This window comes from Mobula hypostoma, chromosome 27 (genome assembly GCF_963921235.1).
Source record: "Mobula hypostoma chromosome 27, sMobHyp1.1, whole genome shotgun sequence".
Lineage (NCBI taxonomy): Eukaryota > Metazoa > Chordata > Chondrichthyes > Myliobatiformes > Myliobatidae > Mobula > Mobula hypostoma.
The window spans coordinates 11,904,246-11,917,267 of NC_086123.1; positions in this window are offsets into that span (position 1 = coordinate 11,904,246).

Here is a 13,022-nt window from a genome sequence, read left to right on the forward strand (position 1 = left end):
GAAATGAAGCAGCTAGGTCATGGGCCCAGTTTAGCTTACAGAGAAGGAGGTGTTTGCTGTCCTGAAGAAAATTATGGCGGATAAAACACCAGGGCTTGACAAGGTATTCCCTTGGACCTTCTGAGAGGATTAGGAGTGGAAGTGGCCTTAGCAGAGATTTAAAATATCGGTAGCCATGGGCAAGGTACTGGAGGATTCGAGGATAGCTGATGTTTTTCCATTGTTTAAGAAAGGCTCTAAGGATAAGACAGGAAATTATAGGGTGGTGAGCCTGACATCAGTAGTGGGAAAGTTATTGGAAGATATTCTAAGGGATAGGAGATATAAGTGTTTGGATAGACAGGGACTGATTAGGGATAGTCCACAGGTCTTTGTTTGTGGTAGGTCATGACTAACCAATCTTACAGAGTTTTTCAAGGAAGTTACCAGGAGAGTTGATGAAGGCAAGATAGTGGATGGTTTCTACATGACTTTATTAAAGCCTTTGACAAGATCCCACATGGGAGGTTAGTCAAGAAGGTTCAGTCACTTAGCACTCAGGATAAGGAAGTAAATTGGATTGGACATTGGCATTGTGGAAGAAGACAGAGAGTGTTGTAGATGGTTGCTTCTCTGACTGGAGGACAGTGACTAATGATGTGCCGCAGGGATCGGTGTTGTTTGTCATCTGTATCAAGGATCTGGATGATAATGTGGTTAAGTGGATCAGCAAATCTGCAGATGACAGCAAGATTGGGCGTGTAGTGGACAGCAAGGAAGACTATCAAAGCTTGCAGTGGGATCTGGACCAGCCGGAAAAATGGGCTTAAAAAAATGGCAGATGGAATTTACTGCACACAAGTGTAACGTGTTGCACTTTGGGAGCACCAACCAGGGTAGGTCTTACATAGTGAGCAGTAAGACACTGGGGAGTGCAGTAGAACAGAGGGATCTGGGAATACAGATCCATAATTCCTTGAAAGTGGTGTCATAGGTAGATAGGCTCACAAAGTAAGCTTTAAGCACTTTGGCATTCATAAATCAATGTACTGTACTGAGTACAGGAGATGGGATGTTATTTTGAAAGTGTATAAGATATTGGTGAGACCTAATCTGGAGTATTATACGCAGGCTTTTTCCACTGAGATTGGGTTAGAGACTACAATTAGAGGTCATGGGTTAAAAGTGAATGTTGAAACGATTAAAGGGAACATGTGAGGGTACTTCTTCACTCAAAGAGCAGTGGAAGTGTGTAACGAGCTGCCAGCACAAGTGGTGGATGCAGGGTCAATTTCAACACTTAAGAGAAATTTAGATAGTTACATGGATCAGAGGGTTATGGAGAGCTATCGTCTGGGTGCAGGTCGATGGGACGAGGCAAATTAATGATTTGGCACAGACTGGACGGGCTGAAGGGTCTGTTTCTGTGATGTAGTATTCTATAATTTCTATGACTTTCCTATGTTGTATATGACAATATTGCCACTTGGCCCATCTCATGTGCATGATGCTATCAGGCGTTTGCTGAAAACCATTGATACCCACACTTACAAGCCTTATCCAAATAAACACCTTAGGCAGGAGCTGTGGTAACATGTGGCATATTGTGTGTAGGTCACAGAGTTTTCACCAGTCTGAATTAAGCAGTAGCTATGTCATAGATTTTATTAAGTGTCATTGTACATGGGCCAAAGTTTCAGGTGTCAACTCCCTGCCATTCCAGTGCTTTATGTGTGTCTACAAATACAGCACAGTAAGAGATGTTAGGGGTGAGGACGGGAGCGAAGAATATGGGGCATGCCTGGGGATATGCAGTGGCGACGATAGGAGTAAGTCTGTGTCGTGGATCTGTGAAACAAAATGGTAAAGATGGCAAGAACAAAATCCCAAACACGAGGAATTCTGCAGATGCTGGAAATTCAAGCAACACACATCAAAGTTGCTGGTGATTAGGAAGAGGTACAGTCGACGTTTCGGGCCGAGACCCTTCGTCAGGACAAAATCCCATTTCCAGGAGGGTAATGTTCTGCTTCCTATTTCGCATTACATACCCACCCCCTCCAGTGGATCCAATTTTCCATCACCTAACCCATTCCTGTACTCTCTCGGTGAAAATCTTCACCTCTTCCCATCACCCCGCAGCACTCCCACGTATCCACTTTCCGATTCCCCCACGCTCTCCTGTCTATATCAGGAAGACTCCACCTCGGGCTTCGGGTTACGGCCCAGCGCATTCGTTTTGGGACCAAGTGAGTACGAACGATTTGGTTCCCCAACTCAAATTGTTGTTTCTTATTTCTGGCTTCGCGGGCAATATGGCCGAAGGATTACGTCATAGTTTGCGTCACCAGAAATCATCCTATTCGAATGACAGCCTGAGTGGTGGCGCATGCGCCGCTTGAGAGTTGCCGGCAACCTGGTCTGCATATTGTGTTAGATCTGCAAATCTGCTGGAAAACAACAAGCCAAATGTGTGTTTAATTATGCAATCATAAAATAGTGGCAATTAATATAAAAAGTTATATCAATACATACTTAAAACGCCAGGAGTGTGGGTACAATTTGCATGTCTAAATCTCAGAGCTGTTTATTTGCTGTGATCCGCTCAGCCTTCCCTAATGATGATATGCTTGTTCGGTTGATGTCTGCCACCCGAGGGCGATCTCACACCGGGGAGCCCTCCTCTCTGGTTGGAATACTGCCGTTTAAAATCAAACTATTACAACTAGCAGAAATGTCCTTTAATCTTTTAGTCACATCCAGATAGATATTCACAGTCTAATATGCACGAACAGCCCCATAAACGGAGGCATAAACAATGTTGGACCCTCGCTTCGTTAAATTATTCTTAAATGTTACTTTTGCAAGCAGTCACAGTCTAATATCGATTTAGTTTTTTTTAACGCAGGATTTAAATAGAACTTTTGCGGAGAGTGGGGTTCCTGTTCACACGCCAACAGAGTGATAACTTAATTATAATTAGTTTATTTTAAATTACCTTACGGGTTAAAACGAATTATCAAGGAAAACAATAGTCTCAAAAAACGATCCACGTCTGAAAATATGCAACATTGGGGTTTATGTAACTTTTTTTTTGCAAAAACTTGGTTAGAAATTTGGTTTGCAGGTTTGAAAATACGCGGCTCAGGAAAATGCTTAATGCTTCGAAACTACTTATCTTTTAGTTGCTCTTCTATCGGAACATTAGAAGTGATTAGATAAAAAAGGACTTCCCATGTCATTAGTTAATGCTCTTCTAGTGATTGTTTTCCTTCAGCCTGTAGTAATGTAGGACGATTTGATAATATATCACTGTACAAAATATGTCTGCACATTCTCTAAGCGGAATCTAAACCGCGTCTGTCTCTGAGCATTTCGGGTTTTCAGGGTTGGAGACAAATTTAATTTAAAGAGGAGTCGCCCTTGCTCAACCGAAGGAAATGGCGTGTCAGCTACGTCAAGAATAGATACTGGTTTAAAGATATAGAAAGAGTGATGGCTCCTGTAACCACCATTTATTAATCCCGGAGCCTTTGTACGGGAAGACATATTACTGGGCACGCCCATAATTTTTAAATAAAAGCAGATTGGGTGACAGACTCAGTTTGACTGATTGACTGAGATTATTACCTTTTTTTGTAAAAAAAAGCAAACTACGAATAGAATTTGAATTATAAGAGGAAAACGCTCATTAGATTATTTTGTAATATGAGAGAAAGATCTCGGGGCTAGCAAATCGTCGTGCATGCAACAAGTTCCAGCAGCAGAAGGATAATTAATTCGCTCCCTGCTCTTAAGAATTTCATTCTCAGACATCTCGGTGTTTTAGCATTACACAACGTAGAACAAATTATGGAATATCTACGGTCATTTGGGAGAGCTTATCTATAAATTGTGCAGCGCGATGATAAACTGCGGCAAGAAGCATAAACCCGTGAAACTCTGTATTAAAAATACATGCAATGAGATATATGGTTGTTTCATAAGAAGAAATACTGTTTCTGCGCAGGAAGTGCGCCAAGCACGCTCATTCATTCCAATAACCGTGCACACAATGTAGAATCTTTTATATAAAAGTTTACTTGAGCTTAGCCCGTTCACTTAGAGGATTGGTAATTTATATGGAGTCCGAATTTTTGGATTCAATTTGAGATATTCGGATTTTTTGTTTTAATGCACTGCCGTTAACGGTCTCGAGGTTAGAAATCCGGGGCTCCTTTCTCTAATCTTGCCCCACATGGTGTGGTTGATTCTTTTTTTTTACCCTTTGAAGTGTTCTAAATTTGGAGGTTCGGAATAAGAACTGCCTTTCCCACATTCTTGGAATTATATATAAATGGACACTAACGGGAAACACTGTTTGTTACATTTCCAATAATAGTTTAATTCTAATAGTTGTTCCTTGCGTGGAATAACTCATATCTTTAATGATTAATGTGCGTTATTGGGTGGAAGTAACATGTGATCAGCAGTTGAACACACCAAGACGATTTTCTGTGCGTCATTGTACTGTATTGCGAAACACGCATAATAAATTTATATATCTATCTGCGTGCATGCTTCTCTATGTAACTTAACATCAAGCGATCACAACACAAAATAAATGCCTGTACTGAGGATTAGGCCCATAGTTGCATCTGCTTATACTCGTGAAAATAAATTGATGCTTTGAAATTCGGAAAGCCCATGGTTCAGAAGTCAGTCCATTTATTTTCTGACTAATAAGACTGCATTTTTACACGAATTAAACAGAGATTGCTCACAGTAAATACCACATGACATGGTTTCTTGTTCCACTCCAGGTTACACTGAAATAGGTGGCTGAACAAAATTTCATCCAGAAATTTTATTGCAGACTGGTTCGTATTTGCTGCATCTGCCCCTCTGCTCAATTGAGTTCAAACAGTTCCGAAATAAAATCGAAGTCTGGTAAACGTGATTTACTCAGGAATATCTGTGATGTTTTATTCAAGATTTGAAATATATTCTCGTTCCTCTTCAATGCATGATGTAAATTGCAAACAAAAAGAAAAAAAATTGGACTCCCATTAAAGCGACTTTCACACAGTAATCGGAGACTGGGCAGTGGTGAATAAATCTTCACACAATTATCGACCAATTCCTCACAGGAGGAAGCAAGATGAGGCAGCGCCAAGACGCACTAAAAGCTGATTGAGATGCAGAATCTGCCGCTATAACAGGAAAATACCCACTAACCGAACAATCGTTTGTAAATTCAGCTCAAAGGAAGGACATTCACATCGACCTACACTGGAGAACAAGAACTATTCTTGCGGTCTGGAATCCTAATATTGTCGCCATTTTTTAACTGTGCGGTTCTTAAACGTATTTGGTACAATTGTTTTTTTTCGAGGTGTTATCGAGAAGTAGTGTTCATATTAAGAAGACGATCAACTAAGTGGGTAATTGTAACAAAATGTTTCGGAATAGTTAGATGCTGCCAGACTCTGTATTTTCGATCTTCATTTCTTTGGATTAAGTTTGTAATCCAGGATCTTTGGATACCACCGCGCATTTATTCCGCTTCATCTCACACGAAGTCAAGACCATTAACACAGACGACTTCTTGTAATTGTGTCCCATTATATAATAACTACGTCTTTCTGTGTTACATTTTCTACTATTGGAAGGCTAATCCCATCACTATGATTGGCATCCTGGACACAGGCTGATTGAAGTACTTTGTTTAATTCTATCTCCTTTTTTCATTATTTTATTTGGCTCGGTTTAAAAGTAATCTTTCAACTAATCTTTTGACCGTGCCTTCTAGACGGTTGGACTCTACAGTTTTACACGGCTGCAAATCTCAGCGGTGCAGCTTTGCAATAATCTTGCCCGCTGATTTAAAGTCCAGATGTGCACTTCTGAGATTTTAGGGAAGCTCTGCATCTCTGTGGAGTTAATTTGATATTTTGGACCCCATTTTATTGTGGGCCGGGATATTGGTGTTGGTAGGAACGCGAGAAAGAGGGAACTAGACTCAGGTATCAGTTAACGTGAAGGTGTAAAGGCAGACGCTATGCATGCATTCCAGCAGAATTCCCTCTCAAAATGAGATTGTTTTCATGACTTCGTCTCGGAAATTTTTGTTTGACATGTACTGCTTCCAAATTTGTAGCTGAATCGATGTTGTGTAGTTCTAAAACCTGACCTTTTTATCCTAAAGAGTAATAAAATGTTAATTGAATAAATCTGGGGGTGATGGGAGGGATTCTCGAATTGCAATTGTAAAAGAAGTGAAACAAGCGTGCTGGTTTGCACACATAAACGCACCGGTGCAGATGATGTTCCGAATTCGGCACTCGCCGGTTGTCGTGAGGGGAGAGACCAAGGTTGAGACGCGCTTCCCGCTTTCGGCGAGCATTTCAGATGCATATTGAGCGCTGCTTGTGGGTTTTCGGAAAAGGTGGGCGCAGGAAGTTCACTGTAGCGCGCATGTTGCCTTGTAAGGAATTTGTTTGCAACCTTTAGTCACTTGTGTGAGGTTTCGGATGTACTGCATCCGCAAAGAACGTCCCCTATTGCGAAATACTAAATAAAGCGTTTTCTTGATATAAAGTCAATCTGGTCTGCTTGCTTTGATGGGGATTTCCTTGCTGGGGTAAGAATGAAATGTGTTAAAGATTATGATGCTATTTGTTTGGGGTATGGAATACATATTTATATTTTGGCTCCGCTAATCATTCGGAACTTTGATTTTTCCCCCAAATAAATTATTCTGCTTCAACACGTGTCCAATATTATTGCAATATGATTCCATGTAGCATCTTGAGGGCCTTCAAACGTAACGGGCTGCGAGTTATTATTATAGTTTTATGAAATTATGAGGGGTATTTACAAGGTGGATTTCACCGTTTAAAAACTAGAGGGAATAGGTTACGTGAGAAGAGAAGTACTTAAAGGAGAGCTTAGAGGCAGGTTTTTCACAAAGAGCTTAGTGGTATGGGGAACGAGTTGGCAGAGGAAGTGCTAGAAACAGGCATAATTACAGCGGTTAAAAGAGATTTGGGCAAGTATTTCGATAGGAACGCTTTACAGGGATATGGGCAAATGGAGAGTAGGTCAAGAAAGACACAGTGGAATTGTACCGAAGGCTCTACTTCCTTGCTGCATAAATATTTATGATTACATTCACAATTCTCGAAAAATTAATTTATTCAGTTGGCAATTTACACACTACAACTGTTCAACCCAGGTGGTGGAACATAAACCCTGTATTATACTTCCAGTATTTTCAGTCCCATGATGACTTGGCAGCCCGATAATAATTAAAGATTTAGATCCTTTGGTCATTCAGGCTAAGAAGGCGATAGCTACATTTTGCAATCACACTGTGCATTCCCTGAACAGTCCGTGCACGGACGCATTTTACAATGTCAGGGGTTGATTTGAAATTCTTGAAATTTTATGAACTTTTCAAAGTATTTATTCTAGGCATCTTGACGATATCTTCAAGGAAGACACTTATCAACTAGTCTACATGTCCTCAGAATAATGGGGACGATCTGCCGCAATCTATCCAGAGAAAGCACTCGCACAATATCATTAGATATAATTTTTTTTTAAAAAATTGGGCAGTGGCACGATTGGCAGCAGTTAGCACGACACTTTGCAGCGCCAGTGGCTCGGGTTCCGTTCCCGCCGCTGTCTGTTAGGAGTTTGTACGTTCTCCCTGTTACAGCTTGGGTTTCTCCCAGGTGCTCCGATTTCCTCCCACATTCCAAAGACTTACATTTATTGGTCACACAAGTATAATACGGCTGTATCTCCAAATAAAATAAAAATAAATAAAATCTAAATGGTGTACGACCTGGGAAAGAAGACTTAAGCGTGCGCCATCAATCTTATTCTCTCCCTTCCAAGATTTTTTTTTGCACCAGGATCCTTTAGCGAAATTATCTGACTTCAAAGTCAAAGCCGAGTGTATTGCCATATGCGCAAGTACAAGCGAAAACTTACTTGCAGTAACATTTCAGGCAAATAACATAATGTAAGCAAAATCCACGAGAAATTACATAAACAAATATGTTTTTATAAATTGTACACAAATATGATACAAACATATACAATCTTTAAGAGCCTGTGGGATGTGGGATTTGTTCATGTGTGAAATCTTCATGCTCAGAATTCCTTTGTGGGAAGTTTATAACAATCCCCAGTCAACTATCTCACCTCACAGAGCACGGTTCATCTAAGCTGTGATATAATTAGAAAGGTTCAAGTGTTACAAGCTGGGGTATTTGATCAACCAAGAGCAAAGCATGGCACTAGTAAATACCTGGAGACAGGTCTCTATCAATGGAGGTGTAAGGCACTCGTTCCCTCTGCTAGTCTGCAGGTTACCCTTGGACAAGGTAGAATACCGATATGTCCAAGTTAGGAAGCATCAGGTTTAGCTAGACCACTGACCTATCAGCATCTCAGCAGAGGAACTTACTGCAGTGGTTCCATGTATATAAGGAGAAAAACTGCAAACCAGTGATTCACAGATCAATAGGACTTCTTGATCAACAAATGGCAGTTTAGTGTTTGCTTCACCATGTATAATGATCATTCTAGGCTCTTTATTAGTAAAAAAAATTACCTATATTTTTCACATTGCCTATCATGGTCACCGCTGTATATTCGTTTACACTGGATCTCCATCCTTCTCCCTCCTCTCTTGCTCTCTCTCTCTCTCTCTCTCTCTCTCTCTCTCTCTCTCTCTCCCCCCCCCCAAGCTATAACACCATAAATACAATGCCTCTTTAAGTTTCCTTATTTAATTGCTTGCATAGCCAGAGAAACAGAGGTAGGGCTATAAACAAAATTACCAAAGGCAGTAATTCCCAATCAACAGCATGGCCTGACAGAATAATATATCATAATCAAATGCATTTAGTCCTTAAAAACACCCATACACCTATATTTCCTCTGTCAGGAAAAGCAGAGCTCATACAATGACAACTTAATTTCAGCATGAAGGAGATCTAAAGAACAATGGCAGGTTAAGTCTAAAATGTCTGAAGGTCTGTATGATTGCAGATACAGCTTTTGATCTCCAAAGAACTATTGACTTCAAAGGGTCCTCTTCCACCCATTTCACTATTGAGGACTTTGTCTTCACAGCTTCACTTGCTGAACCATTTCGAGATTCGTGACAGGCCTCTATGGCTACTGTAGTAGCTAGAGGAGAGCCCTATTGAATTTGACAATATCAATCTTCCCCAATTCAACAAGGATGTGAGACTGGACATGAAAATAACCAGCAGTGCAATCCGTTTATGTGAATAACTCAAGTTTGTAGTTCGTCCAAACTGATAAACCACTAGTTTGTTTTTGCCTGGTTTATGTTATCACTACAGAAACAGAATACATAGTGGCATGCAAAAGTTTGGGCACTCCTGGTCAAAATTTCTGTTACTGTGAATAGCTAAGTGAATAAAATATGACCTGATTTCCAAAAGGCATAAAGTTAAAGATGACACATTTCTTTAATACTTTAAGCAAGATTACTTTTTTATTTCCATCTTTTACGGTTTCAAAATAAAGGAAAAGGGCCCGAAGCAAAGGTTTGGGCACCCTGCATGGTCAGTACTTAGTAACACTCCCTTTGTCAAGTATCACAGCTTGTAAACACTTTCTGTAGCCAGCTAAGAGTCTTTCAATTCTTGTTTGGGGGATTTTCACCAATTCTTCCTTGCAAAAGGCTTCTAGTTCTGTGAGATTCTTGGGCCGTCTTGCATGCACTGCTCTTTTGAGGTCTATCCACAGATTTTCGATGATGTTTAGGTCAGGGGACTGTGAGGGCCATGGCAAAGCCTTCAGCTTGCGCCTCTTGAGGTAGTCCATTGTGGATTTTAAGGTGTGCTTAGGATCATTATCCTATTGTAGAAGCCATCTTATTTTCATCTTCAGCTTTTTTACAGACGGTGTGATGTTTGCTTCCAGAATTTGCTGGTATTTAATTGAATTCATTCTTCCTTCTACCAGTGAAATATTCCCCGTGCCACCGGCTGCAACAGAAGCCCAAAGCATGATCGATCCACCCCCGTGCTTAACAGTTGGAGAGGTGTTCTTTTCATGAAATTCTGCACCCTTTTTTCTCCAAACATACCTTTGCTCATTGCAGCCAAAAAGTTCTATTTTAACTTCATCAGTCCAGAGGACTTGTTTCCAAAATGCATCAGGCTTGTTTAGATGTTCCTTTGCAAACTTCTGATGCTGAATTTTGTGGTGAGGATGCAGGAAAGGTTTTCTTCTGATGACTCTTCCATGAAGGTCGTATTTGTGCAGGTGTCGTTGCACAGTTGAACAGTGCACCACCACTCCAGAGTCTGCTAAATCTTCCTGAAAGTCTTTTGCAGTCAAATGGGGGTTTCAATTTGCCTTTCTAGCAATCTTACGAGCAGTTCTCTTGGAAAGTTTTCGTGGTCTTCCAGACCTCAACTTGACCTCCACCGTTCCTGTTAACTGCCATTTCTTAATTATATTATGAACTGAGGAAATGGCTACATGAAAACACTTTTCTATCTTCTTATAGCCTTCTCCTGTTTTGTGAGAATCGTTTATTTTAATTTTCAGAGTGCTGGGCAGCTGCTCAGAGGAGCCCATGGCTGCTGATTGTTGGGACAAGGTTTGAGGAGTCAGGGTATTTATAAAGCTTTGAAATTTGCATCACCTGGCCTTTCCTAACAATGACTGTGAACAAGCCATAGCCCTAACAAGCTAATTAAGGTCTGGGACCTTGGTAAAAGTTATCTGAGCACTCAAGTCTCTTGGGGTACCCAAACTTTTGCATGGTACTCTGTTCCTTTTTTCACTGTAAAATTGTACAAAACAAAAAAAATACACTAATCTTGCTTGAAATGTTGAAAAGAATGTTGCATCTTTAACTTTATAACTTTTCGAGATCAGTTCATCTTCTACTCACTTAGCTATTCACAGTAACAGGAATTTTGACCAGGGTGCCCAAACTTTTGCATGCCACTGTACATGTATGTACAGTATGCCCATTGCTCGTAAGTTATAGAGCACCTGCGGGCTGAGGACAGAAAATCATATTTCTTGACTTGTCTCGGATTCTTTATATAAGCAGTAAGCCACAGCAACAAACTTCCTGGAATGACATTTTAAAATGTATAAATGAAATATAAACAGACAATATTGGAAATGTTCATCACCTTGAGAGGAACGAGAAAGAGTTAACATTTCATATCCGGAGCCTTCATCGGTATGGATCCTGGACCTGAAATATTCACCGATTCTCTTTCTACGGGTGCTGTCTGATATGCTGAATGTTTCCAGCAGTTTTTATTTCTATTCCTAGAATGATGCAATATTTTGTAGTTTTCGTAAGCAAATTCTAACACAGGGACCCCCTTTAATTCAGGTTACCTTCACTTATCACAGACCACATCCACTGAAGTTGTGTTTGCTTTCTCAAAACCTTAGCAAATATATTATTAATGATTATTTGCTATTATTGTAGGAAATTCATAGTACATTTTCTTATTTTTCCTTAATTTCCCTCCACTTTCCCAGAAGAAAAGGTTTCCACTCTGTCTTTCAAAGAATTACTTCCTTGCCTGCTCATACCTTCATAATCTTGTTTAGATTTTGACCTTTATTTTTCCAGTAGTTAAGTGATTCCGACTGTCATTAGCCTGCTATGTTATTATGAAACTTGTTTGTTACAGTGCATCACTGAAAAGAAAGAAAAGGTTGTAAGTACGTAGCAAGTCTGTCAGTATTTGAAAAGAAACAAAACAGGTTTATAGTTAGGGCAGGATTCTTGACCAACACTGACGGATGATAGCTGAAGGACTCTTTAGCACAGATCAAAAGAACGAGGTAAGGGGACAAAGCAACTATAAATGGATTGTGTGGCTAGAATAATTACATCATAGATGAAGAAAGTTAAGTTTAAGAAAAGCTTTTCTATATTTTTAAGATTAGTTTAGTTAAATAGGAGCTCTTTCATCATAGTAAAAGACAAAAACAACTCAAGAAACTACTCAAGAAAGGAATCAAATAACTGAAAGAAGATGTTCTGATCAGAGACAGAATTTCCTATCTTTGAAAGTAGTTTATTCAAAATTGTTTCAACCTGCAGTTGAACATGATGCTGCAGGCTCTGAAAAGAGTCACTTATTTGTAAAGCCTGGTGATCTCAACTATTTCCATGAACTGCTTCTATTAACAGATTCTCTTATTTTAATCATCTAAAGTGTGATAAGGGCTGGAATTTCCTGAGTATGTAAGTGAGGCTGCACAACATTATCAACTGATGTCTTTCAAGCTATTAACTTCTGCTGAGTTTGTAATAAATTTTAAAATGACACCATGGCGAATTAATGTGAATGAAACAGTCAATCATTACAAGTGTATCATAATACGATTAAAACAGAAGGTGAAAATGAGTAGAAAATAATTACTTTGATAATTCCAACATTTAATGCAGAATGTTGTTGTGTACAGGTCAGGCTGCATCAATATGCATAACAACTTTATTTTAGGAAAAAAGAGGGCTATGAATTCTTAAATGGACTTTGAAGCTTTGGACACTACCTCACTTTTTAAATATACAGTATTTCTGATTTTGCACATTTTTAAATAATCTATTCAATATACGTAATTGATTTACTTGTTTATTTATTATTATGTTTTATTTTATTTTTTTTCTCTCTCTGCTGGATTATGTATTGCATTGAACTGCTGCTGCTAAGTTAACAAATTTCAAGTCACATGCAGGTGATAATAAACCGGATTCTGATTCTGATTCTGATCCTATGGGTAACTTGCGGTAATTTCTAAGTAAGTACATGTTTGGCACAACATTGTGGGCCGAACAGCCTGTATTGTGTTGTAGGTTTTCTATGTTTTCATGTTTCTAACTGCAATTCTGCCATTTATATCACAGTACTTTTAAAAGAAGTGATACTTACACACTATTCACCAATTGATCAGTCTTCAATTGGCTTAGTTTTAACCTTGATGTACATTCCTGCCCATTCCATGTTAGCAGATGCTGGTTGGATAAG